General features: G+C 44.5%; 1 pseudogene; it reads left to right on the top strand.

The window, feature by feature from the left end:
• The first annotated feature begins 716 nt into the window (after positions 1 to 716).
• On the top strand, positions 717 to 1,978 carry LOC138992612 (GTP-binding protein 10-like; annotated as a pseudogene).
• Positions 1,979 to 20,846: the final 18,868 nt, after the last annotated feature.

Genomic DNA, 20,846 nt, shown 5'->3' with positions numbered 1-20,846 from the left:
ACCTCCCACTGGGGATGCGCCCGCAACCCAGGTACATGCCCTTGACCGGAATCGAACCTGAGACCCTTCAGTCCGCAGGCCGACGCTCTATCCACTGAGCCAAACCGGTCCCAGCAACCATCTATTACTTTAGTAGCATGTGATCTGAAACGATGTCCCCATGCCTGTTTACTCTGACACCCTGGAGACCTGTTTTCCAGTTATTTACTAAGGTGACCGGTGAACAGTGCAGACCCTGGTTCAGGCTGTCACTGGAATTTACAGAGCTTATGAAGAGATGTTCCATCTCCGCTAGGTCACAAAGAACTCTAAGAACACCGCACACAATATCAACAAATATATAAATATTTTAACTAACATCTGTCAAACCCTGGAGATTCTGACAACATTGACCAGTTCAGATAATATTCTAGGTCTCCTTTTCCAGAAAGTGTGTGTGTGGCGGGGGGGTGGGGGGGGTAGGGGGTGGGGGTGGTGGTGGTGGTGGTGGTGGTGGTGTGTGTGTGTGTGCATGCAGTGAAATAGCAAGAAAACTGTGAACTTTGGAGTTAGATTTAAATGCATGGTTTGGCTTTGGCATTCACTAGCTGTGGACTCAGGCAAGCTCTGAAAGTTCTCTGGATTCTACTTTCCTCATGTACAAAATGGGGATAACGATATCTACTTCACACTGCTCTTGAGATGTTTAAATGAGATAATATATGCCCCTAGCACAGATGATCAACTTCGCATGGACCTCAAAGTGTGGTTCCTGCACCTGCAGCATCAGCGCCACCTGGACGCTTGCTGAAAATGTAAATTCGTGGAGTCCTGGCCCATCGCAGTCCCGTGCACGGCAGTTGTGCTTGTTCAGACAGTATGGAAACTTCACTGATAACGTGACCTCATCAGGGGAGGCAGGAGCGGGGTGGTTACCCTTGTTTGGTGGGAGGTGGAAAAGGTGGTGATGTCTGTGTTGCAGCTCATAAGGGAATGACTTTAAAAACGATTTGAAGACAAATATGCTCAGAAATGATTTGTGGCTGGAGAAGGAGCAAGCAGTTAGAATAGTGCCCTAACGGGTTCCAAAGGAAGAGATTGTGAAATTCCTATACCTGTGGGTATGTCCATAACTGATGGAAAGGCTAACATTATAGGAGGACTCAATAATGAGAGAGACAGAATTTTAGTAGCTGAAGGAAGTCTTGGTGGTAAATTATAAGTGTCTTGCCCTTGAAAGGCCAGAAACAAATAATTCACCTCGATTTAAAACTTACAGCTGATGTAGGCCTAGTGGGGTTCCCAGATGTTGGAAAATCCTTTTTGCTAAGTCAGATTTCTCATGCAAAACCTGCCATTATAGATTATGCATTGACAACAGTGAAGCCTGAACTTGGAAAGATGTATAAAGACTTCAAACAGATAACAGTAGCCGATCTTCCCGGCTTAATGGAAGGAGCACCTATAAACAAAGGAATGGGCCACACGTTCCTCAGGCACATAGAAAGAACTAAGCTACTGCTTTTGTTTCTGTCGATGTTTCTGGATTTCAGCTTTCATCCCTAAATCAATACAGAACTGCCTTTGAAACTATATTACTGCTTATGGAAGAGTTGGTGTTGTACAAAGAGAAAATTCAGACAAAACCTGCCTTTCTGCTGTTGATACAATGGCCTTGTTAGACGTCCAAGATAAATTCCATGTACTGGTGAACCAACTCCAGAATCCTACAGATTTGCTGCCTTTATTTGGAAAAAAAAAAAAAGATTCCAGAGAGGACTGTGGCGTTACAACATATCATCCCCACCTCTGCAATTAGTGGAGAAGGAATTGACGAATTAAAGAACTGCATAAGGAAACCTCTGGATGAACATGCCAACCGGGAAAATAATACATATCATAAGAAATATTTGCTTACTTTACAGATTTCAGTATGATATCTTATAGTCAGCCACCAGCAAAGGATTGTACTACTAGTTCCAGAATGAATATGATTTAAATCTATTCAGAATGATATTGAAATTGTGTTCATTTGAAAGCTTTTCCACAGATATGCGTTCTTTTGAATGTTAGTTATTACTAACCTTCTGATATATACACCATCATTGGAGACCCATATCTTTTTAATTTTTTTGTAGTTAAGTGTATCAATAGTAAAAAAGTAACAGAGCTAACAATGACAGTTTATACTTTTATGGCCAATCCACCTATAATAAAATCCTCTGATAGCCCTGTAAAAAAATAAATAAATTATTGAGCTCTATTCCAGACTTACTGACTCAGAAACTCAAGGGGTGGGGCCCAGCAATCTATGTCTCTTTCTTTAAAAAACAAACAAAACGTTTTTATTGATTTCAGAGAGGAAGGGAGAGGGAGAGGGAGATGGAAACATCAATGATGACAGAGAATCAGTGATCAGCTGCCTCCTATACGCCCCACATTGGGGATCGAGCCCACAACCCGGGCATGTGCCGTGACCGCTAATCAAACCGTGATCTCCTGGTTCATAGGTCGACACTCAACCACTGAGCCACGCCGGACGGGTCCAGCAGTCTGTGTTGCAGCAAGCCCCCTATCGAGGTGATTCTGATGGCTGGCCAAGTTTGAGAACCACTGGAGTAGCACATTCCTTAGCACCTGGTAGAAGCTCAAGAAATGCTAGCTTTTCCCTTTTATTTATACTTTCTTGATAACTAAAGGGTGACCCAAAAAATGCATACACACTTAACAGCTGATAGCTCAACTGATGTTTCTTTCTTTTCAGATTTAACCCATTGAAATTAATAATTAAGCAAAGAGTATATACATTTTGGGGGGACACCCTATATTTTTCTGTTTCTTCTTGGCTCTCATACTAATTAAACACTTCAAGAGTCAAGATAGCCTTTCTCTGTCTCTTTTTTCTTCCTTTCTCTTCCCAGTTCTTGGTGTTAGCATTCAGTAGGGACTCAGAGAAAGTTAACTATATTTCCATGTGCCAAATAAGGACAGGACTGCCCTGGGCTTTTCCGTGGTTTTCTTATTTATCTGACTTATAGAGCACCTTGGCTCAATGGTGTGCCTGGAAGATGAAGTGTTCAGTGTGTGCCTGGCGTGAATACCAATCTAGCTCTGACACCAGGGATGCTGGGAGTGTAATGTCTTCCTCCCAGTGTCACCCAAGTGCCACTTCAACCTCAATAAACATAAAAGCCTGAGCAATGTCCTAGACTATTGGGGCCCGAATAAAGAAGAGATGTACTAAAAGCTCACAAGGAAAGGGAAGGCCAATACCTAATGAAAAATTTAAAGTGTATATAAAATTCTTTTGTTTGAAAAAAGAAAAGCAATTTTATTTGCATAGCACTTTATGGTTTAGGAAATACCTAAAGCCGAGACCCATTAAGACTTACCCTACAGGACTGCTGTGAGAAGTGAATGAGACAATCCCAGTAACATTCTAAGCATGGCGACCTTAACTTTTATTTATCCAGCATCAATAAGCAATATCACCAAATCATTACTAGTTGTAGTAGTAGGTGATGGCTGAATGTTCATTGAATAAATGACTGTTTGAATGAGGGATTGGTTGACTGAATGAACTGTCAACTTGTTTGATGGAGAATTATTTTCTTAGTGCAAAATCAAACTTTAGGTAAAATTATTCATTTAGTGGAATTTTCACAAAGCTCATTTTCTTTGTTAATCCTCACACGAAGATATTTTTTTCATCAATGGAAAGGGGAGGGAGGGGAGAGGAGGAAAGGAAGAAACATGGATGTGAGAAAGACATATCAATTGGTTGCCTCCTGCGCTCAGGACTGAAGCTGCAACCCAGGCACATGCCCTTGACTGGAATCAACCCATGATCCTTCAGTGCATAGGCTGTCTGCTCTAACCACTGAGAACACTGGCCAGGACTCAAAGCTCATTTTCAATGCCTGACTTCTAGAGGTTCACAGATCTCTCTCTCTTTACCACTCACATAGTTCTATGTGCCAGCTACTGTTCTCAGTGCTTTACAACTATTTAATTCTCAAAACAGGCCTAGGAGGTACGTGCCATTATTAACCTCATTTTACAGATGAGGAAACTGAGGTGCAGGGAGGTTAAAACAGTTGGCAACAGTCATCCAGTTAGCAATTTCATAAAAAAGGAAGTCTGCTTACAGAGCCTATACATGGATGTACCATGCTAGCCTGACTCTCTTACGATTTGTCTGCTAAGTCCCTGCCCTCACTCTACTGTGGACAGGAATCAGCACCCAGTGTGTCAGCACCTGGCCCTGTGAGCACTCAGTATCTATTTCTTGGATGAGTTAAATCATTATCCAATTATCAGATACTAGAGGCCCAATGCACAAAAATTCGTGCACTGTGTGTGTGGGGAGTCCCTCAGCCAGGCCTGTGCCCTCTCGCAGTCCCGGAGCCCTCAGGGGATGTCCAACTGACTGCCACAGTTGGACATCCTTAGTGCTACTAAGGAGGTGAGAGAGGCTTCCGCCACTGCCACCACGCTAGCAGCCATCAGCCTGGGTTGTGGCTGAGCGGAGCTCCCCGTGGGAGCACACTGACCACCTGCGATGAGCGTCTGCCCCCTGGTGGTCAGTGTGCATCATAGTGACCAGTCATTCTGCTGTTAGGATCAATTTGCATATTACCCTTTTATTATATAGGATTCTTGTTGGTTCTAATGTGCTTGTTATTATATACTGTAATGGTTGCATTGTGTACCCCTAAAATGTATATATTGAAGCCATAACTCCCAGCATTTCAGAATGTGACTGTATTTGAACATGAGTTATTTATTTATTTATTTATTTATTTATTTATTTATTTATTTAATATATTTTTTATTGAGTTCAGAGAGGAAGGGAAAAGGAGAGAGAGACACAGAAACATTATTGATGAGAGAGAATCATTTATTGGCTGCCTCCTGTACGCCCCTCATTGGGATCGAGCCCACAACCCAGGCATGTGCCCTTGACTGGAACCCTTCAGTCCACAGGCTGACACTCTATCCACTGCACCAAACTGGCCAGGGCTGGACATGGGGCCTTTTAAAGAAGTGATCAAGTTAAATGGTTCTGTTAGGGTGTGCCCTAATCCAGTCTGACTGGTCTCCTTATAAGAAGGGGAAATCTGGACACAAAGTCACAGGGGATGTTTGCGAATGGAGGAAAGACCATGTGAGGACACAGGGAGAAGGTGGCAGGCCAAGGAGGGAGGTCGCAGAAGAAACCGAATCTGCCAACCGTCAGATCGTGGACTCCCAGCCTCCAGAACGGGGACGAAATGCATTTCTGTGGTTTAAGCCACGCAGTCTGCCAGGCTGTGGTATTTTGCATGGCAGCCCTAGCAATCTAATATCCATATACGTGTTATTCCAAGCATTCTAGGTTTGTCTAAATTTATCCAGCTCTGTGAATATACTCATAGCTCCTTGAGAGATCTCTTTAAAATCCCATTTAGCCCCCTCTTTGGGGGAAGGGTGTTGCTCTTAATTCCATGGGATTTAAATATTTATTTTCACCATAAAACTAAGTCATTTGACGACAGGAACTGTGGCATCTCAGTGTATATTCTCAGTAACTCCTGAATATGCAGTACGCATAGTGGACACTCAGTAAACACTCAGTAAACATCTGTTTATGAGAATTAATAGAATCACACTTCTTTCTCCTACCTCAGCCAGCGCTGGGACAAAGAACCTACCAGGGGCTCCCAGTCAGAATGGATGGTGAGAGGTGGGGAAGGGATTTCAGGGCCCAGAATCATCAGAAGGAAAAAGTACAGCGAGAGAGGGAGAAAGAGAGAGAGAGAGAGAGAGAGAGAGAAAGAGGGAGAGAGAGAGGGGGAGAGAGGGAAGGAGAAAGAGAGGGAGAGAGGGAGAGATGGAGAGGGAGAGAGGGAGAGAGAAAGAGAGGGAGAGATGGAGAGAGAGAGAGAGAGAGAGAGAGAGAGAGAGAGCGCGCTTCTCAGCAGGAAAGGTGAGTTGCTGTTGGAGAAATGCATTTTTCCTGCAATGAGGAAGAGGAAGAACTAACAGCAGGACGTGTGTGTGTGTGTGTGTGTGTGCGTGCGTGTGTGTGTGTGTGTGTGTGTGTGTGTGAACATCTGCCTTGCTCAGGAATGCAGTAATAGGGGTGGGAGTGGGGCAACCCGGGGTCTATAACTCTTCATTTCCTCTGCAGGGTTTCTTTAAAAAGGAATGCAAATAATAGGGCAAGAATTATGGAGTGTATTTAGAAAATTACCATCCACGGGCGAGGACTTCCAGGAGGTTAAGAGTTAGATTTTTTGCTGCCTGAGCACCCTCTCCTTCTCTTTCCTCGAATACCTACTAATGGATTCATTCATTCAATAAACATTTGCCTGCTCTGCTGGGAGCTGTGTTGGGTGCTGGGGCCACTCTAATGACCGGACGACTGCCTGACCTCATGGTGCTTGTGTTCTAATTCTCATAAGCAGCTAAAAAAATGTCAAACTTGCAGTTTTGAGTGAGAGAATAATAGTCAGGTGATTTCCCCATTCACTGATTCACTATCTCACCGATTCATTCATTCAAAAAGATCTACTTAGCACCTACTAGGTGCTGTTCTAAGCATAAGAGAAGGGGTTTGAATGGGACATTGCCTCTATCATGGGAGGGCTCAAGTCAGATGAGAAAATAGATAATGCTCATGGGCCCAAGGGCAGTGATGGGAGTGTGACTGTGGCAGGATAAGGGGAATGTGGTAGTTTATAGGGTGACTGTGGTAGCATATAGGGGAATGTGGTAGTTTATAGGGTGACTGTGGTACTGTAGGGTGATTGCGCTGGTTCAGGGGAATGTGGTAGTATAGGAATACTAGACAGGAAATGGTCACTGTGTCTGAAAGGGTCAGGGAAGTCTTCCCAGAGCAGGGGTCATTTGTACCTGGTCTTGAAGGACAGCAGGGGTAATGTGGGTTTTGGTCAAATTGAAGCCAGTTTAAGCAAAAGGGGGAGTTTTCTGGAGCACACATGGGCTTTTCTGAAACCCACAGGAAACAGGGCTCCCCAGGCCTGGGGCAAGGGGCTGGAGAGACTTTGGGAACCGAGCTAGAGATTTCCTCTGACTCTCCAGAGCTTCAGGGTCTCTGTCTCTCCTCTCTGCACGCCTACTTCCTACCTCTCCACAGCAGGTCAGCCGTCTAGATTTTTCTGCCCACCCACAGCTCCTGAGCTGGCCCATCTTGGAGTCAAGAGCCAAAAGAACCCGACTCACTCATATTAGGCCCGATTCCACGTTCTTGGGATTGACTATCTTGAGTCAGGTGTCCACCCTTGGCCCGAACAGCTACGGTGGGGGGAGGGCAAAGTCGCTGATGAAAACTGGCTGCCAGGCCCCATTCCTGAAGGTGGGAGAGGCCGTCTCAGGAAGGGGTGGGGTGAGCCAGGCTGACACTACGGAAAGTGTCTCCCACATGTGCAAGGGGGAGGAGCTGATGAAGGCTTTTAATTTTTAGATCACTTAAGAAAACTGGCGGCATAGGAGGTGAAGAGTAGCCAATACCACAGGTCTAAGTCAAATTCACAAACCAACAGGAATAACTGAACAGGGAGGGTTGGGGGGACTGGGTGAAAAAGGTGAAGGGATTAGGCCAAAAACAACAAACTCATGGACATTGACAACAGTGTCAGTGTTGTGAGTACCAGAGGGAAGGGGGCAGGGGAGGGAGAAGGTAAAGGGGATACATGATGATGGGAGGAGACTTGACTCGGGGTGGTGAACTCCCAATACAATATGCAGATGATGTATTACAGACGGTACACCTGAAACCTGTGTAATTTTATTAACCAGTGTCACCTCAATAAATTCAATAAAAACGAAGATTAGATGACACATACCAGAGGATTAAGTAACAGAATCTTGCGAAATTTCCATAGTCAGTTTAACCAAGGAGGAGGAGAGATAATCAAATTCCAGGGTCAGAAAGCAGTTTGAAAGCTGGGAGTAGGAAAAGAGCAGAAAAAAGAGAAAATGACCCCTCTTCAGGTGTGTGTGTGTGGGGGACAGAGGAATAGAAGGCCTGGAATCCCCATCTGTGGGGCTTTGTTTCCTTGTGACCGAGCTGTATGTGGCCATTTTAATCAGATGGAAATAGTCAGGCGGCTTTCCCGGAGAAGGGAATTTCCTTTCCCTTTCAGGTCAAGAATTTCCCAGAAGGCTTTGGGACTGCTGGAATTTCTGTTATGAAGTTCAGGAATCCTGATAATTTTGGGGCAACACTATTCTTACTAATACAAGGACATTTAAAAATGGCAGAAAAAAGAGAAAGGAAAAAGAGGTTTCATAAAATATGACTGAAATATACCAAAATGTATCATTTTTATAGACTAGGTCATCAGAGAAAGAGAAATAGAGTTGTTATAATTCTGGGTTATATTTTCAGCATTTCTTCTAAAGATATCAAAGAAAGCCAAATGTGTTACCTTGAATCTATTTCTTTCAGGGTCTGCCAATGACTAAACTAAAACAACCAATGAGAAATGGAGAGAGAGAGAGAGAGAGAGAGAGAGAGAGAGAGAGAGAGAGAGAGAAAGTGTGTGAGATGAAGGCTGCCCAGCCTCTCCTGAGTGGTTCTCAAAATATGGGCCCAGGAACTCTGGGGAGTAGAGAGTATCCCCACTTATTTAAGGGAATGTGTGAGGTTAGACTTTTCTCATTTTAATACTAAGACTTTATTTTCCTTTTTCACTGTGTTTGTATTTATGCTGATGGTGCCAAAGCAATGGTGGCACCTCAGGATGAATTTAGATAATGGCACCAACTGCTCTGATGTGTGGTGGTCTTTAGGTTCTTTTTCATCATGCCTTTGCATAAGGAAATGCCAGCTTCACACACATATGTAATTTTAAAAGGAGGAGTGTTTTAATAGGTCCCCCCCCCCCCCCCGCAGATAGTTGCAGATATTCTTTTTTATACTACAGTAGTCCCTCCCCCCTTATTCATGGTATGCTTTTTAAAAACTGTTTTTACTGATTTCAGAGAAGGAGGATAGAAACATAGTAATATCAATGATGAGAGAGAATCATTGATCAGACACCAATATTGACAGAACCTATACCGTCCACCTGCCAGTTCAGAGCCCTTCCCACTACACCATGGTCCTATATCCTCAACTGTTCTTTGCCCTTCCTCTTCTTGCTTCCCCTCCTTTTCTGAGCGCCACTCTGAGAGCTTGGGTTTCCTAGCTTCTTCCTTAATTCGAGATCACACCAACACTCCCTCCCTTCCTTCCTCCCTCCCTCCCTTCCTCCCTCTCTCCCTTTCTGCGGGCCTTTATTCATCCATCATTGACCAAGGGCTGTGTGGTGCCAGCTGAATGTACAGTGAGTGCATAGTTGGTTATCAGAGGTTCCTAGTGAATGAAGGTTTTTCATTATCAAGACTGGTCCCCAAATGTAGATGGACAGGACAGCCAGCCCCTCAGTGTCATTTGAGAAGATCCAATTATGAATTAGCATCTTTGTTTAGGTGTTCAGAAGCCTACAGGCTTCAGAATGATGTTAAATCCACCCAATAGCCTGATCCACTACATCGCCTGATCTGCATTTGGGGACTAATTTGGTAGCCACTATTTATCTATCTAGGCAGCCTGAAATTCACATTTTCCCCTGGCACACAGTTAAGGAAGCCCCGAGAAAGGCTCATGGTTGATTAATTGAGGAGGAAAGAGTCAACACAGACCTAAGAGGTTGAGCTGTCTCATTTTAGCCGCTGGGCTCATAGTTTTCTGGAGCATGCTATCTCTCATGCCCTGTCTGTAAGAACCGCCGAAGAAGGATGGAATGTTAAGACTTATTCAAGACAAAACAATGTAAAATCAAAGCTTGTACCACATTCTTTCTAGGAAACTGATATGTTAAAATATTCAATAAACCACGGGCGGCATCTTGCTAAAACAACACATTTCCTTTTCATGTTATTTCAGCTGTTAAAGAGACAGATGAAACTGATAGATATCTGACTGAATCTATTTGTGTTGGGTGATGTCCCTCTCCTGTCTCTATACCCAAAGCCATCATTCAACAAATATTTATTAAACAGTATGAGAGTGGAGTGCAGGGTTTTCAAGCTATGAGTCACAAGATATTGATGGTTCATGAGCTCTGTTGGGCTACAACCGGCATTAAAAAAAAGGAAATAGAACCAAATGAAATAGGATAGAAAACATCAATGTGAATTATATGTAGTGAGGGTAAGTATTGTTACATGAAATTTTTGGTTCAGCTTCCTGGTGCATAGTCTATACATCCTCATGACCTGAATTGAGTCATGCGTCCAATCTTGTATCACTCACTGGCAGAGGACAGTAGAGTCACCATGGCTGGTTTTTCCTGTGATTCTTCCAAATCCAACTGCAAGTACGAAGGGGAAAATGGCCTTTGGGTAGGCTTCTGACAGTGTCTGCCACTGAGAGCTCACAGGCTACCTGGGAAACCAGGCAAAACACTACTAGTAGGTATTACAGAGTGGAAAGGGCTGCACTAATCGTACAAATAAAAGTGAGGGGGGTGCTCCCGGGCTGTTACAGGCATGTGAGTTGGGTCGTGAGGATTGAGGAAGATTTCTTCAGGCAAAGGAGTGGGGGAGAGGAAAGGAATAGCATAAGGAAGGGTATGGAAGCAAGAGCACAGGTGGTCAGGGGCTCACCGGAGTGTGCTGGAAGGGAGACTTGCGGAGGTGAGAGTGCGTGATGAGCGACAGGAAACCAGACAGAGCTAGGTGAGCCCAGAACATGGAGCCTTGGATGCTGGGGTAGGGAGGTTGGACTTGACCCTGATGTTATGGCACTGAAGGGGTTCAAAGCTTGGGATGCTCTATTCAGAAACAGCTACAAGGTAGTTTCATTTACTTTGCCAAAGCCTGTCTCCCAGGGAGGCCTAGTCATTGCTGATATACATTGTTAGGTCAATTGCATGTTGATTTCTTCTTTGCAGTTGGCTCCTTCATTGGTTGAGTTCCCGTCAGCTCATTCTGTTTCCAGCTGCATTTACAGAATACCATGCAACATTTAGCAACAAATAACTTTTAGGACTGCCCAGACCTTGAAACCCTTGTCCCATCTAACCATTAGAGTAGTCGGAGCCTTTGAATGTTTGGAGGGGCGTGGCTGATGGGTTCAGCATCAAGGGAACGTCCATGTTTCTTAGCCTTGGGTTTGCCCTTTCCAGGGGACCCAGGCTGATGAGGATGGGGCTTTCAAAGCCATAGGATAAATGGATGCAGCTTTTTTCATGCAACTGAATGGTGAGGGGAGCAAACGTTAAGAAATATATTTCCCAAGCAGCTTAAAATTTATCTGGATACCAAAACAAGTACATTTCTGTTCCAAAGGAAGGCACAAGATTTGCAGGAATGATGAAGATAGCATAGAAGACTTCAAATAAATTGTGAGCTTGTGGTGGGCCCCTTTGGGCTATGAGCTCAGTCCTCTGGAGTCTGCATGGACTGCCCTCTGTGATTAGGGGTTTGCTGGTGGAAAAGTTGCAAAGCCTGGAGTTAAGTAACAAGGGCAGCAGGGACCTTATGTCCCTCCCAATATATTCCTGACTGGCCAGCCAGGGCCTGGGACCCCTTTGAATCAGTAAGTTTCTTCTTCACTGTAAAGTATCCTTCTGAGGGGAGTTCGCAGAGAACATCAGGCATTTGTCACTCTATGAATTTCTCAAAACAGACTCCACTGAGTTGTTCTAGTGCCAACTTGGTTAAACTGGAAACTGCGTTTCCAGAATTCCCTTCCGGTATGGCTGCAGGGGAGAGCTGGCCAAAAGAGGAACTCGTGTGAAATTCGGGCGATGGAAGAGAAGCAGCAGCCATTGCTCTCAGAATGTCTTCCCGGTTAGATGCAGTGACACACAGAGGTGCCAGCGGTGCCAGCCTGTCCTGGCCCTCCTGCACTCTGAGACCAGGTCTTCTAGCAAGAGCTGACCACGATGACCAACAGCAGCCCAGGCCCATCCCAGGATGCCTGGCTGTGGACCCACAGCCAACGCCGGCAACAGCTCCCATGGCTTCCTCTACCCGCTTTCCCTTCCCATCCCACCTCGACAGCAGATGTACAGACTGGCAGGCTGACTCTCTGATCTCACTCCATCCTCCCTACTGCCTCTTCCCAGCTCCTCCCATCACGGTGTAAGGCCTAATTCCAAACCCCTTATCCCAGAGCTCACTGTGGTTCCTTGTCTCTGATTGAACCTGGATTGATAACCATAATTTCCTTTTTTAAAATATAAGTATATTTTTTAATTGATTTCAGAGAGGAAGGGAGAGGGAGAGAGAGAGAGATAGAAAAATCAATGATGAGAGAGAAAATCATTGATTGGCTGCCTCCTGCACGCCCCCTCCTGGGGATCGAGGCCTCAACCTGGGCATATGCCCTTGACTGGAATTAAACCTGGGACCCTTCAGTTCACAGGCTGATGCTCTATCCACTGAGCCAAACTGGCCAGGGCCATAATTTCCTTTTGCTGCTGCACTCACCCCTGAAGAAAGAGAGGAGTTGTTAGAAAATAAAAAGAGGAGGTAACCTCCAAGCCGTGGCAATATTTGAAAAGGGAAGCCTGGATAGGACGTGGCCTGGGAAGCTGTGAGCTCAGAGAGCAGTGAGGACACAGAGGAGGGGGGATGTGAAGGTCATGAGAGGCGAGAGAGCATCAAAGGAAAAGGGGTTTCTGCTTCCTGCTCTCACCAGGCCTGCCTTTGACAACAGCTTACTCATTCTGCTCTGGCTGTCAAAATGGTGCAGGGAACAATGGCCTGTAACAGATGATGCTTATATCCCCAAGAGAGAAACAGAATCAGAGAAAACGTACAAAGGCAGGCAGTGGGAAATAGAACACTGAGTGAGAACAAAGTCGCACAATGGATTCATTAATGTAGACAGGACTCCTACAAATTCCTTTTGTAGTATTGACTTTATAAAACTACCTCTTGCTTTACTGTCTTCATATCTGGGGTCATAGAGGAAAGAGTTATACATAGATCTCTCCTTGTTTACTTGTTAAAAACGATTACTGAGAATGTTGTGTATTCCATAGTCCGTGATCCAATACATAAAGATCCATGTAAAAATTCTCCTTGCAGGGTTCAAAGATGCGAAGAAATTTTGAGTCTTCCAAGAGTTTGGAAACATTCATTTATGAGACAAAAAGAAGTATGAAACCTATTTTATTTTCCTTCTTGCCCTGGTTGCCAGGAAACTAGAGATATTTTTTATTTTTTGTTTTGCTTGTGTTCAGGAGTGTTCTTTAGTCCGAATGGGTGTCATCATTTTGTACTTGGCTCCGTTGAGAGTCTGTAAGCCCTCTTTGAAAAGTTTCCTTGCAGATGCTTGCGGCCATTTTGCCTATTGAATTTGCTAAAGGTCCTGTCTCTTGCCTTCTCCTTTGGTTTTGGAGACAACCTACAGAGGAAATATTTTATTTCTCATATTTGACAACGGTCCTTTCCATTCCACCCAAGAAAGCAACATAATCTATGACCGAGAGGAAGACAAAGGAGCAGGTGGAGGCCATATTTTCAGTTTGGACACAAATGAAATCACACTTGTACATGAACATTAAAAATGGTTATTTTTTGTCATGATATACAACTAAGATATGGAACACCTTCAGGATTGCTCATTTGTATGGAACTGTTAGGAAAAGCTTAGTAGTTTGCTTCTCAACAGTCAATAGAGAGTTTTCAGAGTCATATGATGGATGTGTTTACAGGTTACCATAGAAACCTTGGGCTTGTTCTAATGTTCCTCAGCTTTTTCATTTTTAGGTAATGGTCCAGTTACTAAAAAAAAAGTCACAAAAATTATTTTCCAATAGAATCATATATAGGTGACTTTATCTTTTTTAAAACTTCTTGAAAATGTAGTTATATAATTTGCAATTAGAAATTAAATTTATAAAGAAGAGTTTGTTATGACAACAAACTGAATTCCCATTTGTAAGGTTGAAGTCCATAAATTTAATCACAACAACTCTATTCTCGGGCTACAGAAAAGTGGATTAAACTCAACATGGATAATTTAATCTGAAGCCCTGAAGGGGATTAAAACTGGTTACAGATGATGTGAAAAAATAAATGTCAAGGAAAATTCAATCTCACTTTATTAGAGAAATGAAAGATCTGGGCAGCACAAGCCAGTTTTAACTAACAGAAAAATGTCAAGAAATGACACAGTAATTGTATAAACGTGTCATTGCAAACTCCAAAACACATATGCTATGTATACATAACACACAAGCGCGCGCGCACACACACACACACACACACAATGTAAGCACAATGAAAGTAAAAACTTATTTTGTTTTGTGGTATTGCCAGACCAAACCAAACATTGTCTTGCAGTTGAAGCTATTCAAAAATATGTTGAGCAAATGATTAGCATACAAATGGCATACAGAGGTACTAGTATAGATGAAAATACCACAGGGAAACAGGCATATTCTCCATAAGTGCTTTGTACTATAAGAACATGAACATGTAGAATATTATTCTAATATAATAAGATCTATAAGATAATAAGCTAAGACAACAGGATGGGTTGAATAGGATATTGCAGAGTGAAAGAAAAGTTTAATACTATTAGGTATCTAATAAACTCAATATACAGGGTAGGGCAAAAGTAGGTTTACAGTTGTTTGTATGGAAAAATCTTCTATATACATAAAAGCCTAAGCGACAGTTACGTCCGGTTGACCGTCGCTATGACTCACACTGACCACCAGGGGGCAGATGCTCAGTGCAGGAGCTGCCCTCTAGTGGTCAGTGTGTTCCCACAGCCATCCTCCCGTGGCCTCTTCCCACCCCCCACCCTCCTGGCTGGCCAACCTCCTACGGTTCCTCCCCCGACCAGCCGGCACCCCCGATAGGCCTCGATCACCAGCCAGGCTGAGAGACCCCACCCGTGCACGAATTTGTGCACCAGGCCTCTAGTAATACAATAATATCCCTAGTCCAGTGGTCGGCAAACTCATTAGTCAACAGAGCCAAATATCAACAGTACAACGATTGAAATTTCTTTTGAGAGCCAAATTTTTTAAACTTAAACTATATAGGTAGGTACATTGTTATTAGTTTAATTAGGGTACTCCTAAGCTGGCCTTTGCTAAAAACGTCCTCAATCTGATTGAGGTACGTTCGCTGAGGTTGACCCCTTCCAACTCTCCCATCCACACTCGTCTTGTATACTTGTTTCGTCTATCTCCTTTTGTTCATCCTCTCTATATGTCCACCCCGCCCCTCCACTTCTTCTAACGCCACTTCTTCAAAATAGACTTGCCCAGGCCGAAAACCGACTTCTTTGCATGGGCCACGAAGTTTCAATCGCACCGTACGTGCGCGCCTGCACGTGGTATTTTGTGGAAGAGCCACACTCAAGGGGCCAAAGAGCCGCATGTGGCTCATGAGCCGCAGTTTGCCGACCACTGCCCTAGCCGGTTTGGCTCAGTGGATAAAGCATCAACCTGTGGACTGAAGGGTCCCGGGTTCAATTCTGGTCCAAGGCATGTACCTGGATTGCAGACTCCTCCCTGGCCCGGGCTCTGATTGGAGGCAACCAATTGATGTCTCTCTCTCACATCAATATTTCTCTGTCTTTCCCTCTCTCTTCCACTCTCTCTCTAAAAAAAAAAAAGAAAGAAAGAAAGAGATAATATACAAGAATAAACTGGTTTTATGTACTCACAACTGTAAACTTACTTTCGCCCCACTCTGTAGTTATGAGTAGACATGGCTGGAAGTCAAATTTTGGTGGAGAGGCCTGAGATAGTCACAATAAATGCAGAGGAAAGAGAGAAAAAGATTTTAAAAACTAGAGAGAAGACGAAAGACATAGAAGAGAGCAAAGATGATCCTTTGATGGCTTTGAAATGAAGACGTGAACAAATGGAACAGAAAAACTACTCAGAGACATGATACAAAAAAGTTGTCCTGAAATCAAAGAATAATAGACTTTTCAGGCAGAGACAACCTATCACATAATTGGAAAAGCTGATTAGGAATGAGAGCAATCAATAGTCTGATTTCTTTAAGAACCTGAAGCAGGAAGAAAAACATCCAGGTCTCCAGGAAGAAGAGAGGGGGTGAAGAGTTAGATCGGCCTTGACTTTTTCTCAATAGTCGATCCGAGAAACTATGGAGCAATACCTGCCAAGTTCGGAGGGAAACGATGTATGACCCAGGAACTTTGTGCCCAGTCAAGTTCTTCATAAAATAAAACAGAAACGGACACCTCAAACATGAAAGAAGTCAGGAGGTAAAGTACCTACCAGCCATCAACTCTTGGAAAACTCCTTAAAGGCAAATGTATTTAAACAAGAGATGAATCAAAATAAGAATCCAGGAATGAAATTGCTGGGGTAAAAGTATCCATTTAAATCAAAGTTTGTTTAATTACATATAGACTAAGGCTGAACAACAACATGAATTATGGGTTGCAGAAAAGAAGGTGAAAATAAACCTTGATACTGTAAAAATGATGGGATAAAAATATTTAGAGGGAGAGAAAAAGGGAAAAAGTACAACTGTGCTAATAACTGTTTTTTAGTATAGACACAATTGATGCCGGAAGCCGGTCCATCCTTGCTGCTTGACACAGTCGCTGCAGGAAAGAAACATCTGCACAGCATATGTTTCAAGGGACCTGGCATATATAGCATATTGTTCTTAATATGTTTGCTCTCCTTAGCGCCATGTGTTTTAACCAAGGTCACCTCTCTGAGAAAGGTTGTTTCCCCAGGTGGGGATTTTTCCCTGAGGTTAGGGAGGGGATACAACCCCTTAATTGCCAGGCGGGTAGTTAAGCTGCATAATCTTTACTCCCTGGAATGGAGATAAGAAACGCCCTAACCTTTGTAATAGAAATTGACAGGATTAAAATCGGCTGGTATAAATACGGATGTAATAAGACAATAAACGTCAGATCCTAACCAGAACCTAGCCAGAGAACATGGCAAAAGATCCTGGACAGAACCTTGCTATAGAACTTGGCTGGGGAACCTAGACAGAACATGGCAGGAGAACCTGGATAGAACCTGGCTGGAGAACCTTGCTACAGAACCCGGTGACAGAACCTGGCTAAAGAACCTACACAGAACCTGGCTACAGAACCTGGTGGGAGAACCTCGCTATGCTCATCAACTGAATGCAGCCTCCGTGTCCTTCATTCTTCTCCGACTCCGTCCACACCTTTTGGGACCCCTGGACCTGTTGGGGCTGGACCCCAGCAAATTGATACTATATAAAACTGAAACATGCATTTAAAAGGAATGCATGATATTCCAACCTCCTAACAGTTTCATGATCTTTTCTTTTTAAAAAAAATATTTTTATTGATTTTAGAGAGTAAGGGAGAGAGAGAGAGAAAGAGAGATCAATGATGAGAGAGAATCATTGATCTGCTGCCTCCTGCACGCCCCACACTGGGAATTGAGCACACAACCCAGGCATATGCCCTGGGCAGAATCGAACCGGGGGCCCTTTAGTCCACAGGCTGATGCTCTATCCCCGAGCCAAACCAGCTAGGGCGCTACACCATTTTATATAAGACACTTGAGCATTCACAAATTTTAGTATCCGACGGGAGTCCCAGAACCAATCCCCTGTAGATACTGAGGGCCAACTAGTTGAGTTTTGGGGGCGTCAAAACTTATATGTGGACTTTTGATTGCACAGCAAGGGGTGGTCAGCACCCCTAACCTGAATTGTTTGAGGGTCAACTGCAATCCCATTAAAAAAATGGGTGCATTTTTCCAAAGAAGATATCCAAATGACCAAAAGGTACATGAAAAGGTGCTCAATATCACTCATTTATCAAAGGAATCTAAATCAAACCACAATGAGCCATCACCTTACATCAGTTAGAATTGCTATCATCAAAAAGATAAGAGGTAAGTGATGGCGACGATATGCAGAAAAGGGAACTCTTATGCACTGTGGGGCGGGGGAGGGGGATTGTACACTGGTACAGCCACTATGGCAAACAGCATGAATTTCCTCAAAAAATCAAAACTGTAACTACCACATTCTCCAGCAATTCCACTTCTGGGAACATATCCCAAGGAAATAAAAACATCATGTGAAAGAGCTATCTGTACCCCCATGTCCATAGCAGCCTTAAGCAGTATTATTTACAATGACCAAGACATGTTAACAATCTAAGTGTTGCATCAACGGATGAATGGATAAAGAAGTTGTGTTATTTTATGTATATTTGTATATGTATACACACACACACTGGATGTTTATTCAACCATAAAAGGAGGAAATCCTGTCATTTGAAACAAGTTGGGTGCATAGGTGGACTCTGAGGGTATTATGTTAAATAAAATAAGTCAGACAGTGGTATCTTAAAAACAAAACTCAAACTCATGGAAAAAAAAAAAAAAGGCCAGATTTGTGGTTACCAGAAGCAGGGCTGGGTGTGGAGGAGGAGAGGAGGAGTTGGGGGAAGGTGGTCAAAAGCTACAAAGTTCCAGTGAGAAGATGCATATGTACCGGGCATGTAATGTACACATGATGACTACAGTTAACACTGCTGTATGGTACGTAGGAAAGCTATTAACAGAGTAAATCCGAACAGCTCTCATCACACCAAAAAGAAAAAAAAAGTTCTCATCACAAGGAAAAAAAATTTTTTTTTATCTATATGAGATGATGAATGCTAACTTACTGTGGTAATCGTTTCACAATGTACCTTAAACTTATACAGCGCCGAATGTCAATTCTATCTCAATAAACCTGGAAAAATGTAGACTCTCTGCAGGGTATAGAGACAATCAGAGGCCAGTACGGTGCTTGATGATTCTTGCTGAATCACCTTACTCAACATCAACAAAAATCTGACGGGATGTCTGTTTCGTGCCGTCTGTGATGCACGGATGGGGTCGTGCACACTGCAGCGTGCTGCTCAGCCTGCTTTGCTCTGTGCCTGCTTGTATGTGCACACCTGGACTCCCCAGCGAGTCCGACAGGCATGCGGCCCGCCGGCAGCGAGTTTGAGCTGCTTGCGTGTCTCCCTTTTATACTGCAATCCCCACGCCCAACAGAATGTCTGGGCACCCGTAGGTGCTCAGGAGTGTTACAGGTGATAATGCAGGTGAGACTGAGCGCCTTGGTCTGAAAGCCCAGGAATGTTCTGGCAATCTCACTGGGAGCGAGGCGGGAGGCCAGTGGCGTTACCTGCTTTCGGAGGAGTCCACCGCAGCCTTCTCCGGTCGGTCGGCTCCAGAGCAAACGCGCCGTCCTTGCGGCCCCACAGCCGCAGCGTCCAGCCACCTGTCGCTGGGCCCCGCCGGAGTGTAATTGCACCTCGTGTTTTGCAGGGAAGCCCGAGTTAGACAAGGCCCTGGCGGAGGCGGAGTCAGGAGGGCCAGCAGAGCCTTTTCTTACCTGGTAATGAAGCCTCATTAGAAACAGCGAGAACCTGTGCTGAGAACTGGAAGCACCTGCCAGCCTCGGCTCTCGCTGCCAAAGGCTCATGAATGTAATGATTTACGGCGGCTGCTTCTAGAGATTACAGAGCAGAGGAGGCCGGTGTGCAGCCCGGCCCAGGAGGGTGCAAGTCCACTCTCCCCTTCTTGCAGTGGCTCAAACAGCTTCCAGGCTCTGGGAAACGCGTGGCCATTCAGACACAGACGTGCCTCTGACTGGCTGACCTTTCGGGGCCCTCCAACTGTGTTTAGGTTAGGGATTTCAGCCTTGGCTGGGGGGCAAAAAATTAATCCTAACAAGAAAGAAAAGAAACAGCTTAGTGTTGGGAGCATACCAGTGGTTAATTACAGGCCCCTCCCTCCCCCGCCCTTCCCCGCAGTGTGCAGCCCGGGAGGGATTGGTGCTTTGCTGAAATGTAGCATTAGGTGGGGTCTTGCCTATTTCTGTGCCTCAAACCACCAACAGAATTATGTGGAGGTCTCATGCAAACTCAGTAGCTGTCCTGCCCAAGTGACTCATTAATATGATCCCTTTGGCTGCCCTGGAAGGCAAACAGAAAACCCGGCTGGAGCCATTTCAACCAGGAGACCCCCTTTCTTACTTTGCTTCTCTTTCAAGCTTCCTGCAGAGGAAACAAGGTTTCTCTTGTTTGTGTTGGCCTTGAGGGTTTGAAAGTGCAGGTACTGGGGGGAGGGCATCTTCAAATGGGCCCACAGTGGACACGGCCCCCTGTCAGGGTCAGCACTTGATGAGGACAAAGACTCAGCTTGGCTACTGTGTCTGGGATTCTGTGTGACACGTGGGCTGACACAAGCATGAGGGAAGAATTAAGAAATTGAGGGTGGGCTGTGTGTGTGTGTATGTGTGTGTGTGTGGTTTGGGAGGCACTGAGAGCTGGTGCGAGGACACAGGTGCTGGTTTCAATTTTAATCAGAAGGCAGGGAGCCTTGCCTGGGTAGGTGGCAGATTCAGGAACTATATTTGGCTGGCTCGGCTCCCACTGTGGAAGCAAATTCTGAGACTAGAAGTGAAGCAAGCAACCACAGTCTAATTAACCCCCCACAGACTTACAGTGAAGTTCCCTTTAAACTGATTGAGAGGCCCTCTGTCAACAGCAGTGAAATGTGTGTGTGCACATAAACACCCGTGCAGAGCACATTAAAGAGGTCTGATGCTTCATGATGCCTGTAATTATGGAGCATGCAATACAGCGCCACGCCACTCCCCTCTCTAACAAGAGTGCTGTTTTTGCCCCAAACCGTGGTGAACTTGCATGCCTTGAGCACGGTGCTTGCCTAAGCAGCTGATCCTTGGGTGGAGAGGCAGACGGCATCATGCTCAGGGAACTTTCCAGAGCCTTCAAGAATGGCTCCACAAGCAAAGGCCAGGCAGGTAAAGTGACGTCCATCTCTACCCGGTAGTGAGTTGAA

This window comes from Myotis yumanensis, unplaced genomic scaffold (assembly GCF_028538775.1).
Source record: "Myotis yumanensis isolate MYYU_CA2020_CCGP unplaced genomic scaffold, mMyoYum1.0.hap1 SCAF_14, whole genome shotgun sequence".
Taxonomy (NCBI): Eukaryota; Metazoa; Chordata; class Mammalia; order Chiroptera; family Vespertilionidae; genus Myotis; species Myotis yumanensis.
The sequence above is the reverse complement of the archived record's forward strand: the minus strand, read 5'-3'. Positions and strand labels throughout refer to the sequence as shown.